The 12309-nt window shown below is 56.3% G+C and overlaps 1 protein-coding gene across 1 annotated transcript in view; it reads right to left on the reverse strand.

Moving 5' to 3' along the window:
* CASZ1 (castor zinc finger 1) overlaps window positions 1–12309 on the reverse strand; it is a 145249-nt gene that overhangs the window by 103978 nt on the left and 28962 nt on the right. Inside the window, exon 2 of the mRNA XM_069477326.1 lies at window positions 8938–9094. The gene's annotated coding sequence lies outside the window, so the exon portion shown is untranslated. The remainder of the gene's footprint in view (window positions 1–8937; window positions 9095–12309) is intronic.

Consider the following 12309-nt stretch of genomic DNA (forward strand, 5'->3'; position numbering starts at 1 on the left):
CCGGGGTCCCCAGGGCAGGAAGAGTCCAGCAAAGGCTACAGCTACAGCTCTGAGAAGCCCTGGCAGGTCCGAGGCCCAGGAGCCAGGGAGAGCCCCCTCCACAAGTCCTATTTCTGAGGGGGCTGCACGATGACAGGGGCCCAGCAACTGTGTGATGTGAGCCCCAGCTGGCGAAGCTGCTTTACTTTTCTGGGCGTTGGTTTTCCCACTTACAACGTGAGGCTGAGCTGGATGACCCCTGGGGTCACCGGGAGGATTCCAGAGCCGCTGCATGTGGAGTGATGGCCACAACGCCGCTCACGGTTAGCACTTGGGGAGTGCTGGCTGGATTGGGATTGCTACTGCTGTTGCTACTACTACTGTCATTGTCATTTTCACGAGCATCACTCTTCTCGATTCCAAATATCCTACGAACCTCCTTTCAGACAGAGCTACAAAGGAATGGGGAAGATCCGAGCTTACGGCCTACAAAAGCCACATGTCTTAAATTCCTTATCCCCAGAATCAAACTAGTGAGGAGAGGGTGACAAAGATTTGATTGGCGGCCGTGAGGGGGGCCGGTCAGGTTGCATGAGCCGGAGTGAACCAGACCTTGCCCCCGCAGTATCCGAGACACACTGACCTCAGAGCAGCCGACAGAGGGCGGACAAGTGACCGGCCCTGCCGGCCCCACCTTCAGGGGGATGAGCATCGGGGTGAAGCGTATCTATCTAGGGCAGCAAGGGTTAACGCCGGGGCTGGGAGAGGCCAGGCAGCACGGAGCACTCCCTGTTTATTAATAAGCTATTTATCACCAGCTTTGCTTTTAATGCCATTTGGGCTTAATGTCGTTAATGAAATATAAATACCCACGCTAACGATGTCGGTCAGAGGCAACACGGGCAGCAGACGGCTCAAGAAACAGGGCCAAACCGCCGGGCAGGCTGGGGAAGAGGCTGAGAGCTCGGGAAGCGGAAGAGGTTCCCACCAGCTCGGCACCCCCGGCCCCTTCTGCTCCCACCACAAGACTCCCGGCTGGCTGTGCCGGGAAAGGCTGGGAGGAGGGCGGCCGGGGGCGAGGGGAGAGGAGGCCTCCCGGGGCGCGGGATGCTGTTAACTCCTGGAGAACAGAGCTGCAGCGAGAGAGCTCCCACCTCGGGCAGTGCCCGCCTGGCATCGGGCCCCTTGGCTGCAGGAGGCTGGACTTCTACCAGCTGGCAGCCCTGAGCTCCCTGACCACGGGCACAGTGCCAGGGTGAGAGGGGTCACGAGAGGGAGCAGTGAGGACCCCATCGAGTTTTCTGATACAGAACAGCCCTCCCTGCGCCCCCCCAGTGACATCTCAGGCAGCCCAGGCCCCAGGATGGCACGCCCTCCCTGCGAAGCTGGCATGGGGCTGTCCACTGCGGGTGGGCATGGAGCGGTCAGCAGATGGGCATTTCTGCTCAGTGCCCAAATGTCTTAGAACATGGAGGTGGCCCTATATAGCAGGCTGTCATCTCTGACCTCATGCCTGCCTTGGCCCGGCCCCTCCTATACAGTGGGCCAGCCCTGCTCGCCTCTCCCTGGGTGCCGAACAGATGCCCTTAGCAGTGACCATCCATCCCAAGTTACCCCAGGAACTCAGGTCTTCCCCTCAGGGGAGGCCCCCAGGCCATTCCTGGACACCAGTCTCACCTAGGGGAGGTGGCCCTGAGGGACAGATGCCACAGAGGGAACTTAGACTCCACCCATCCAGGGGCCACATGGGCCCAAATACAGGCCGGGAACTCTGGCAAGTGGCTGATCTTTGCCTCCATCCTCCTGTTCCGTGGCAGCAGAGGTCAATGTGACCCCAACCCCACCTGTTTGCAAAGTCCCCAGGCGATACCCAGAGAGTGTCACCTCTTCCCGAAGGAGGTCCAGGCTGCCCTGGGGATGGAGCCCCTTCGACCCCAGCCCTCCCCATTCAGGGTTGCCAGAGGAAACACAAGATGCCCAGAGAAATGTGAATTTCTAATAAACAACAGGTTTTTAATATAAGTATGTCCGAAACACTGCATGGAACATACTTACACTAAAAATTGTGTGCTGTTTGTCTGAAATTCAAATTTCTCTAGGTGCCCTGTATTTCATTTGCTAGCTCAGACAATACTACCCCAGCTACTCAGCAGGCAGCACCTGGAGGTGGGGATGGTTTCTCGTGGGTGCGCAGGACGTAAGGGACAGTGAGGGAGACTGGAGGTCCCCACCCGTCTCGGGACAGTAGACTCCTTTCAAGAGGCTCTTCTCATAACTGTTCCCCTGCCACCTCCCTTCTCACTGGTCACCACTACACTGTTCAATCCTGTGGCTCACCTGCGGGGGTCCCCTCTCCCTGCACCCTCCAAAGTCACCTCCATGTCCCCAAGGAGCACAGGGCTCATTTGCTGGGGCTTGGTGGAGCTCAGCTCAACGGCTAATCCCCTGGGTGGCTCCTGTCAGATTATTAATTAGCTAAAGCGGATCGGTCCTGGAACAACATGCGCTTGGACTTCAGATAAAGCAGGCCAGGGAAGGCAGGTGGGGGCCTGCTTAAAGTGACAAGACCCTGTTTCTGAACACTCCCCGGGAGGACTGGGGGAGGAGGCTGAGGCAGGGGCAGGCACATTCCAGGCAGACCCCTCAGCACCCCCTTGCCCACCCCCAGATGGACAGGCAAGAGAAGGAGGAGGTTCGGGCACTTATGGGACCCATGAGAGGAGGAGTCTGTGACAGTTGGGTCTTGTTTTTTAATAAACAGCTTGTGCCTAATCAGATCATGTCAGTCAGAACTCTTCAAAAAGCTTATTTCAGTTGGGGGAAAAGCCAGAGTTCTCCCAACAGCCTACAAGGACTGCAGGACCTGTGGGTCCCCACCCTGACCCCCCTGAACTCTCGCGGCTTCTCTGCCTCTCACTCTGCTCCAGCCACACCGGCAACAAGCCAGGTGGACTCTTGCCTCTGGGATCGCACACCTGCTGTTCCTCTGACGGGAACATTCTTCCCCCAGATGTTGGTTAGGTTGGCTCACACCCTCACCTCCTTTCTGTCTTCACCCAATTGTCACCATCTCCATGACCCCTTCCCTAGAAGCCACATCGAAAATCACAAACCATCCACACCCACCCCGGAGCCAATTCTATTCTCCAAAGCGGCTTCAGTTTCCTCCTTCGTGCCAGCGGGCGGCCGCCTAGCACATCCTTCATTCCTTCTTCCCACTGATCATCTGCCTCCCTCTACCAGGCGCGAGCTCCACAGGGCGGTAAGCTGTGCCTGTCCTGCTCACTGCTGAGTGGTGCCCATGGGCTGGTAGGCAGTGCTGTCAGTAAGATGGAATTTGAACAACCAGAGGTCAGAGGTCAAGACTAAGATCATCACCTCTTCTGGCTCTGAGCCCCGAACAGCTGGGCCACAGCCCACCCCGGGGGTCTCCTCGGGTGCCATCTCCTCTTCCCTGGCCCTCTTTGTCCCCACCCCTCCCCAGTTCTGTCCCCTGTGCTAGGTGCTACCTGTACCCTAGTCCCAAGCATTTTCACTGAGACGCATTTCCAAGTTCAGGGTCTTCTGTAGGATGCCCTAGGGGACCTGGCTCTGTGTCACAGACCCCCCCACTTCCAGAGGGGACTGCAACTCACTCTGCCCGGAGAGCAGCGCAGGGTGGGACTAACAGCTGCTGCCCGGGGCCCAGCTCAGCTGCCGGCAAACTCCTGGGCTTGGATTGTTTTGACTTGAGTCGGTGAAGCTGAAATATTGAGTCACAACGGCCCTAAACTTCATTACCAGCTCTTAACACAGATTACTAAGGGAAAAAAGTTGCTTTTAATTGCTTTTCCCGATTAGCATTTCTGGAGAAGAAACTAGTGTTTAATTACACCTTTCTTCCTCTCACTCTCTTGGCCATGGGGGTCCCAAGCCCTGACTACCACAGCAAGGATCAGGGTCAGGGAAGGCTCCTGCTTCCGAAGGGGGGCCAAGGAACCAACCCGGGGAGAAAACTCGGGGGGTGAGTGGAGGGTGAGGAGCACCCCAGGTCTGATGGAACAGAGAGAAAGCAGCGATGGTGTGGGTGGCCAGGGCAGGCGGCCAGCCAGGGGTCCCTGTGAAGGCAGGAGCCAAGGATCCCGTGGGCTGCCTCATGCCTCGGGGTGGTGGCCTCTGGGCCTGAGGACTTTCACCTGGACCAGGTCTACCTCTGGGTGGATTCCAGAATAAAAGAAGCCAGGAGAAGCTGGTAGAAGTCAGAGGAGGAGGAGCATAAAGGTGTACACGAGAAGACAACGCATTCACAGCCACTGGGATTCCTGTGTGTGAAATCTGACATCGCTTCTCCGATGCTGGCCCTTAGCACTGCGGGTGCTCGGCAGCCACAGGGACCAAGGCAGGGCAGAAGCGCTTCTCCCCTAGTCCACGAGCATCCACCCTCCCAAATCCAGGGGTCGTCCTGCCCTTTGGAGCAACCTTGTCACCAGACAGGAAGCCCCCTGGGTAGCTCTAGACAGGGCAGGTGTTACCAGCCCTTACCAATCCCTCCCCCCTTGGACCTGTGCTTGGTGAGGTCCGGGGGCTTCCTGGCTCTGCTAGGAAGGCAGGAGAGGCATGAGGGGGAACTGAGGAAGGAGGCCCTGGCCAGGGTGTTAGCACCATCAGGCAGAATTCTTACCCAGATTAGAAACCAGAAAGATTCGTAACTCTTCCCAAACCATCTCCCAGTCATGTCTCTTCCCAGCCCAAAGGGACTACAACCTTGGAGTCCACTCATCCTCCAAAGTGCCGCATCACCCAGGCGTGGCAGGGAACTTGGGCCCCCACTGCCCTTCAGCCAGCACCTCTCTCTCCTGACCCCACCCCTCCGCATCCCCCACCCCGGCTGTGTGCTCTAGAGCTGCCAGCCTCACATCAGATCAAAGCCCTGGAGGATGGCATTAGAACTGTCCAGTCCAGTTACGAGTGAGGGCCAGGGATCTAGTGCAGACCACGGAGGCAGAGGGCAGAAAAACCTCCCACGCGTGGACAGACGCACACGCCTGCCCACCTAGACACACCCTCCCCCAGGGCCAGTCCAGCATTCTGAGGCCAACAGACACACGCAGGAAGACTTGCTGACACACTCCTCGGAGCCAGGCAGAGGCACCAGCTGTAGGCCTGGGACAGCCCCATCACCCTCAGCAAGCCAAGCCGCTGCCAGCCTGGCCTCCTGCTCCCTCCTGTAACCCTCCGGGAGGTCAGGCCTCCAGAGCTTCCTGGAGGGCCGGGCTGCTGTGCTACATATTGCTACCCACTTGGGACACCCCCAACACCCACTACAAGACATCACCAGCCCGCCCTTCCTGTCACCCCCCTGGAGATCAGGCCTCCAGAGCATTCCTGAAGGGCTGAGCTGGCCCATATGGCTGGGAATATGTTGCCAGCAAGGGCAAGTGCGCACTGGGGCCCAGCAGCCGGCTGTGACAGCTTCACGCTCGTGCCAGCCAGGCCTTTGGCTTGCTAGTGGGCTACACGGCAGAGCCCGGGGCTGCACAGGGCCTGTCCAGGGGGGTCAGGCACAGCCTCCACGCTGGGACTGCTGCCCCAACATGGCCTACGCAAGCCTGTCAGGACCCAGGAAAGTGGAGCTTCGTGCCAGAGGCCCTGGAAAAGAAGACAGCAGCCAACCTTCCTATGTCAGGCCACCTATGGCGATTCACACCTTTCCAATGTGGACGGACTGTTAGGATCCCTGCCTGTGAGCTGGGGCTGGAGACTAAGCTGGCCCCACCAAATGAGGTCTTAGATACGCTCATTTGTCAGCCCTCACAGCCGATCAACTGAGGCTGTGTGTGACACAGGGAAGAAGGTGTGCAGTTAACAGCCACATTAACAGCCACAGGTGGAGAAACTATGAACTTCTAGCCCCAGTCTCAGACCCAGCACAGAAGCCACGGAGCGAAGGCACAAAAGTAGCTTCAGTGCAGAATCAGGGCCAAGGGCACAGTGAGCTGGGAAGTCTCAGCTGCTCTGAGGCTGACTGCTGAAAACAGGGCTGGGGACAAGCAGGCCATGGCCTTCCCCCACGGCCTTCCACCGCACTGACCAGGAGTTGGCGAACCCACTTGGTCGAGCCTTTCTTAGCACCCAGCACGGTTCCAAGATGGCGTTCACCTCTAATCCCTGAGACGCTAACCCTCTGAAAGCCATGGCTTATGGCTTGTTCTTGGCACCATCGGGCATGGGGCCTGAGAGACATGGGAAGACACAGGGCCACATGTCAGAGGGCTCAGAATGCTGGCGTCATCCTGGGTCCTCTCTTTCCCTCACCCCATTCAATCCATCAGCGAGTCCTGCCGACTGTCTGAGCACACATGCAACTCTGTCCCCTCCCTGCCTGTCCACCTTGTCCTTGGCCCAACCACCGCCCCGTCACGCCATCGGCTGCAGTGGCTGCTCCTCTGGCCTCCCGGTTTGGAGTAGCACCAGCCACCTTTTTAAAACAAAGATCACATCATTTTACCTCCCTGCTTCAAACTCTCCAGTGGCATCCGTCACCCAAGCATAAAATCCCAACTTCTCCCCCAAGAGCCCCTGCATATCCCAGCCCCTCCCCTGTCCACCTCCTGGCCACTTGGCCTTTCTTTCTGGTTACTGAAGGTGCTGAGTTCATCCCACCCGAGGACCTTTAAGCTGGCAGTTCTCTCTTTCTAGAATATTCTCCTGCCTGCTCTTCAAATGGCTGTCCACTTCCTGTCCTTTGATCTCGGCTAAATGCTACATCCCCAAGAGGCCTCCGCTGAGCAGCCCACCTAAAGTGCCACCCAGTTGCTGCCCCTCATCTCATTCTCCACTTGTCCATGTTTGTGGGCCTGTTTGTTGTTGCTTCCCCCTACCAGACTTCACGAGAGCAGGGGCTGTCTTGTCCACTCTGCCCACTGGGGAGCAACTGGCAGACACCAGACCCTCCATAACCGTTGAATAAATGCAGCCAGATCTTCTGCAGAGGAGCCAGAAATGGGGAGAATCTGAGCCAGACAGGGTCAGGCCCACAGACTAGACCTGAGCACGGACTTGCCCCCTCGTCCACACTGGTAGGGCAGGACACCTCTGAGACCATGGGTCACCTCTGCCACAGAGGACCCCAGCCTACAGCCAAGCCTGGTCACTGGAAAGGCCTGGGTAAGTGAGGAGGGACTTGGCCACTATATTCCCTCTTGGAGACCTTGGAGTTCCCAAGCTTCATAATCAAGTCCAAGACAGTGATGCCAGGATGCGGGAGTCCCAGGGGACCTGTGGAGCCCATACCCCACACCAGGTGCAAATCACAGCAGCCCCTGGGAGTCAACAGTGAGTGGAAACTTCAGAAAGGGAAAAACTAATGGGCATGTTTTGCTCAGGGAAAGAAGAAAACAAAAATCCTGCCACTGAAAACAGAGTAGGCAAACATTACCCCCTCAAAGGGGGCTCCATAGGCACTCTGACAGCCTGCTCATGGGTGGGGTGCAGAGCAGGGTGGGGTGAGACCCCCAGAGATTCAAAGACACTGGAGCCTACCTTCCCAGGACTCATGACCATCAGAGGAGGGGGACTCAGGCGAGAGGGACCCAGGAAGTGAGTGAAGAGGTACAGTGCTAGCGCCTAATCCAAGCGAGACTCCAGCACAACCCAACTCCCCCGCAGCCTTTTCCAGGCAGCAGTCTAAACAGCCCTGTCGCCATGCAGGGGACAACAGCAGCATATGTGAAGTACGATGGAACAAGTCCTGGAGTGTGACTGCATTCTGGACACCAGGAAGAAGAGTCTCAGCCACACGTGCTCAACCACAGCAACCAAAAGCCACCTTTGCATCTGATTTGCAAATCTCTGGGCTGTATCCCAGGCTTCTGCTAGTCCCCAAGGAGGCATGGCCTGACATGAAGCAGGCCTGCAGCTTTGGGGACTTATCAATCCCCAGGGGCACCAAGACACCCATCTCTGCAAGTGCTTCCTCACGGCAGGTTTCAAGTCCAGAGCTGCAGAGCTTGGCCACAGGAGAGGGGCAAGCCATGCCTGCCCAGGGCGACCACGGGGAGTGAGAGCACAGGTAGGTGAGCCAGGGATGCTGACTCCAGCCCAGCACAGGCAGGAGAAGAGGCCTCAGCCTCAACCTCCACCCTAAGATCTTGTCCATTAACTTTATGAACTCCCAATCCCTCTACGTTGGTTTCCTCAGGATCCCAAGAGAATAAAGAATAATGACCATCTATAACGAGTCACCTGCTATGTGTCAACCCCCCAGCCCCAGAACTGCCACATTTGATACCTACAGGTAAATATCTAACAGCATCAGCCCCGTAGACTACCCATTGCTGGTGTAAGTGATTTGCCTTAGGCAAAGGGCTATTTCCAAGCCTGGATCAAAAGGCACCTGCAGCTTCTTCTGGAAGGAGGGTCCTGGCCTGGGCTAAGGACCACCCAAGAGAACCCCAGCAAGTCTTCCCAGGACAGCCCCTACCACACGTGAGCTCAGAGCAGAGCAGCCTCTGGACACACAGAAAGGCTGGACCTACCATTCCCTGAGATGAAGTTTCAGAAATGACCTGAGGCTTAGATCCAGAGTAGCATCTGACCGGGCACGGGCTTCACCTGAACTACCTGCACACTGCTGGCACCATTTAATGTCACACCGTGGAAACACTGGGAAGACTCCTGAAGGTGAGTTATTCCAACCTCTTTATTTTACAGTGGGGACACTGGAGATCCAGAGGGGAGCAAGCAGTGAGTCAAAGGCAAAGCCAAGGCCAAAATGCAGGTGCCCTGCTCCTAGCCAGGGCTCTATTCTTGATCTGACAGTTTTTCACTTTTACTTATGGTGCTTAAACTACCACTTCCAGGTCAGAAACCACTGAGAAAAGCAAGTCTAGGACCTAGGCAGTCTCCACCCCAAGGAGCAACCCCCAAACTGGCCAACCCATACTTCCTGGTGGCATCTGGGGAACGGGGAGCAGCTACCTTTGTGTCCCAAGAGGCCAAGGTCCGAAGTCCATTCCAACGCACACCACTGGGGAGTTGCAGGACCTCCTTGTAAAGGAGGGGTCAGTGGCCGTGGCAGCTGGAAGGGCAGGTGGGATGGAGTGGTCTTTGCCTTCAGTCAGCGAGGTCTGTTTGCCTACCAAAACAAGAAAAGAGAAGATTAGGCTACAAGTGATACCCCCAAAGGCACCCCACACAGGAGGACAATGGAGAATCAGGTTCCGACACCACATGTGGTAACCAGCCAACAAGGTAGGAAATTCTCAGCCCTGCCTGCCAATCAGCAGATGACACTGCCATGGTGTGTGCCATGCCTGACCCTGAAGCCAATGTGCCCTCTGCACAATTATTAGCCAGTTGCTACGCAGTTGTCGCACCTAATAAAAGAATCAAACAGGCAGAGACAATACTAGGCCAATCAGGTGCCACCCAGGTAACAGCATGATCACACCCAAGGCTTGGCACCCAGGGTGAAAGGTCAGCCTGACAATGGGTCAAGCCAACACTGGAAACAGATCAGACCCACACAACCGAATCAAGCCCTGGGCTCCCCAGTGCCTGCGCCCTCCAGACATTCTCTCCCTTGGCCAGCTCCCAGCCGCTCCCATGACCCCTGGGTGGCCTTAGCGGAGTCTCTAAAAAAGGAATCAACAGGTGTCTTTACAGCTACCCAGGATGGTGAACTTGGCTTCTTCTCGCTTCCCTCCCTGTCTCTCCATCCTGGTCTTGTGCTACTTTGCCTCATAAAAGGGAAAAGAGGGCGCGGGCGCACACCCTGAAAGGGGGCTGCTGGGATACATTTGTGATAGGTGTTGGGACAAAAAAAAAAAAAAAAAAATGGCCAAAGAAAGTTGGTGCCCTCCTACCAGCAACCTTTGTGTCAATTTAAGCAAATATTGTGGCGTTTCCATGGTGATTCCTGTTTTGAATATCCACTACACTCACTTTTTAAAGGGCTTTTCCTGTTTGCGTTTCAACTTCAAACCTGTAAATATTTTCAGCCATTTTCAGAAAAAATGAGCCCGTATGTGTGCAAACACAAACACACCACCTGATCTCGGCACACAACCTCCCTGGCATGGAAGCCCAGGTTCATGGAGGCGAGAGTGGGGTGCAGAGAACCCGGACGAGGCGCTCCACCCACTCCCATGCCCACCCTGCACAGTCAGTGGGCACCAGGAAGAGTGGCGCTGAAACTCTGGTCCATCCCTTCCCCTTTTGCAGGAGGATTGCAGCATCCACAGAGGCTGTGTGTTCCCAAAGTGTGTGAGCGGGCTCAGGCCTGACTCCACAGTGTGGCATGGTGTGGGCAGCTGCCCGGCAGGTTCTCCAACTTGGCCCAGCCCTCGGAATCCCCAGGGGCCTCCCGGGAGCTCACGAAGCCCTCCTCTCCTGCCTCCTGCCTTCCTGAGTGGAAGGAGGAGTTGGCTTCTTGAAGGTGAGGGCTTCAGCATTGGCCTCACCCCACTTTGGTGGGGCAATGCCACTGAGACCAGCTCCCTGGGGGAAGCCGTCACAGATGGACGGTGACAGTGGTGCAAGGCTTGGATCAGCCCAGCTCCCATCCCACCCCTCAGCACCATACAGGGTTAACAGCGGGTTTCCTGGTTTCCATGGATTCCCGCCAGGCCCCTAATGTGAGTTTCGTGTGATTTGGGGGAAGTGGATTTCCTTTGTTTTCCAGTTTGGGAATATTTTTTTCTTTAAAAAAGAGGAAAAAACACTTTAATGGGAACTTCAGGGCCACTGGGAGACTCACTCTTCTGGGCTCTGAAATGCCCCTGCCTGTTAGTCTGGCCCCCCCAAAGCCCTAGGCAGCCCATCCACCAATAGAATATCCCTGGGCTGGAGGAAGGGGTGCGTGAGACCACCGACAGCTCCTGCCCACAGAATACTCTCCTTTTGGGGGTGTCCACTCCAATATCCCATCAAAACAACCTCACCAAAAAGCCAGCATCTTACAAAGGGGGCTGACACTCCCCCCTTCCAGCTTTGCAAAAGGGACATACACATTTCCCCAGAGAAAAGAGCAAGAGAAACACTTCCCTGACTTCTGGCAAGCAGCTAGAATGACCAGAGTCTGACCACACGCCAATGGTGAACAATCCCAGTGTCTTATGTCCTGGTTCAGAAGGGGGTTCTAGTTATGGGGGAAGAGGGTGTTCCAGATCCTGGCGGGGCCCTTGTCTGACCTATTCCAGCTGAGAAAAGGGCCTTCCCAGGGCAGAGGGAGCTTCTCAGCTTTGTCACCAAGAACAACTGAATCAAGGGTGTGGCCAGGCCTCCTCCTCTTCCTCAGTCTTCTCCATTCCTGCCATCCCCCAGCCCTGCCAGGGCGTGGCCTTGCTCTGGGACTGCCCCCAACCAAGTGGCCTGACCCATTTACCAAACCAGGGCACAGGCCTCAGGCCTTCCATGGACTGGGGCCCTCCCAGAGCACAGGCCCCAGGGGCCAGCCCAAATCCCAGCCAGTAGGTACAAAGCCCAGAGGCTGGGTCTCCGTGACTAGCAGCTCCAGGGTGAAGAGGTGAGAAGCCAAGTGCACTTGCAGAAACAACACTGGGCCCAGAACCAGAAGACATGATTCTGAGTCCCAGTTCTGCCACTGAACCCACCGTGGGCCCTCGGACAAGCCAGCTAATCCCCCTACACTCAGTTTCCTCACCAGTCAAGCGGAGAACATACCTTCCTTCTTCCTCCCAGCTAGCAGGCCGTGGGGAAGGCCAACGAGGGACGTGAAAGGGCGGTAACGAGTGCTCTAGAAATGGCTGGGATCACCAGCACCCTCTTCTGAGCTTCTTCAAGGTAACCTTCCAGAATCTACTCCAAGCGGGCCCACATGCCCCTCTACCCTGCTCCTCATGTATCCTTTGTCACAGCATTTAAATCTACACTGGACTGAACTAATTTGTTCACGAGTCTGTCTCCACCACTGGATTTTTAACTCCACACGGGCAGAGACCAGGTCTTAATTATCTTTCTGTCCCCAGCATTTAGCACAACAGCTGGCCCACAGTGGGCAACAGAAGTGTTTGTGGAACTAAACTAGTCCCTGACTGCATGTCACAATCAGATGGGCCTGGCACCGCCCCATCCCTCCTCTCCAGCAGGACACCTCGCTTGCTATTCTCACGCTCCATTCCGTGTAGTTCCCCCAAGCCCCAGCCTGTGTCTCGGTCTCTCCCCCTCCTCCATTAGGCCCGTGAATTCGTAACTTTCAGGTTCAAGGGAACCGCTTAGTTATCTCATCTTCCTCCAAACAATTCCAATAAGAACCGACTGAGTACCTACTATGTGCCATGTAGCATGCAGGGAGCAGAGGGCACCAGATGAGTGATTTTCACCCCCTGC

Source organism: Eulemur rufifrons, chromosome 8 (genome assembly GCF_041146395.1).
Source record: "Eulemur rufifrons isolate Redbay chromosome 8, OSU_ERuf_1, whole genome shotgun sequence".
Taxonomy (NCBI): domain Eukaryota; kingdom Metazoa; phylum Chordata; class Mammalia; order Primates; family Lemuridae; genus Eulemur; species Eulemur rufifrons.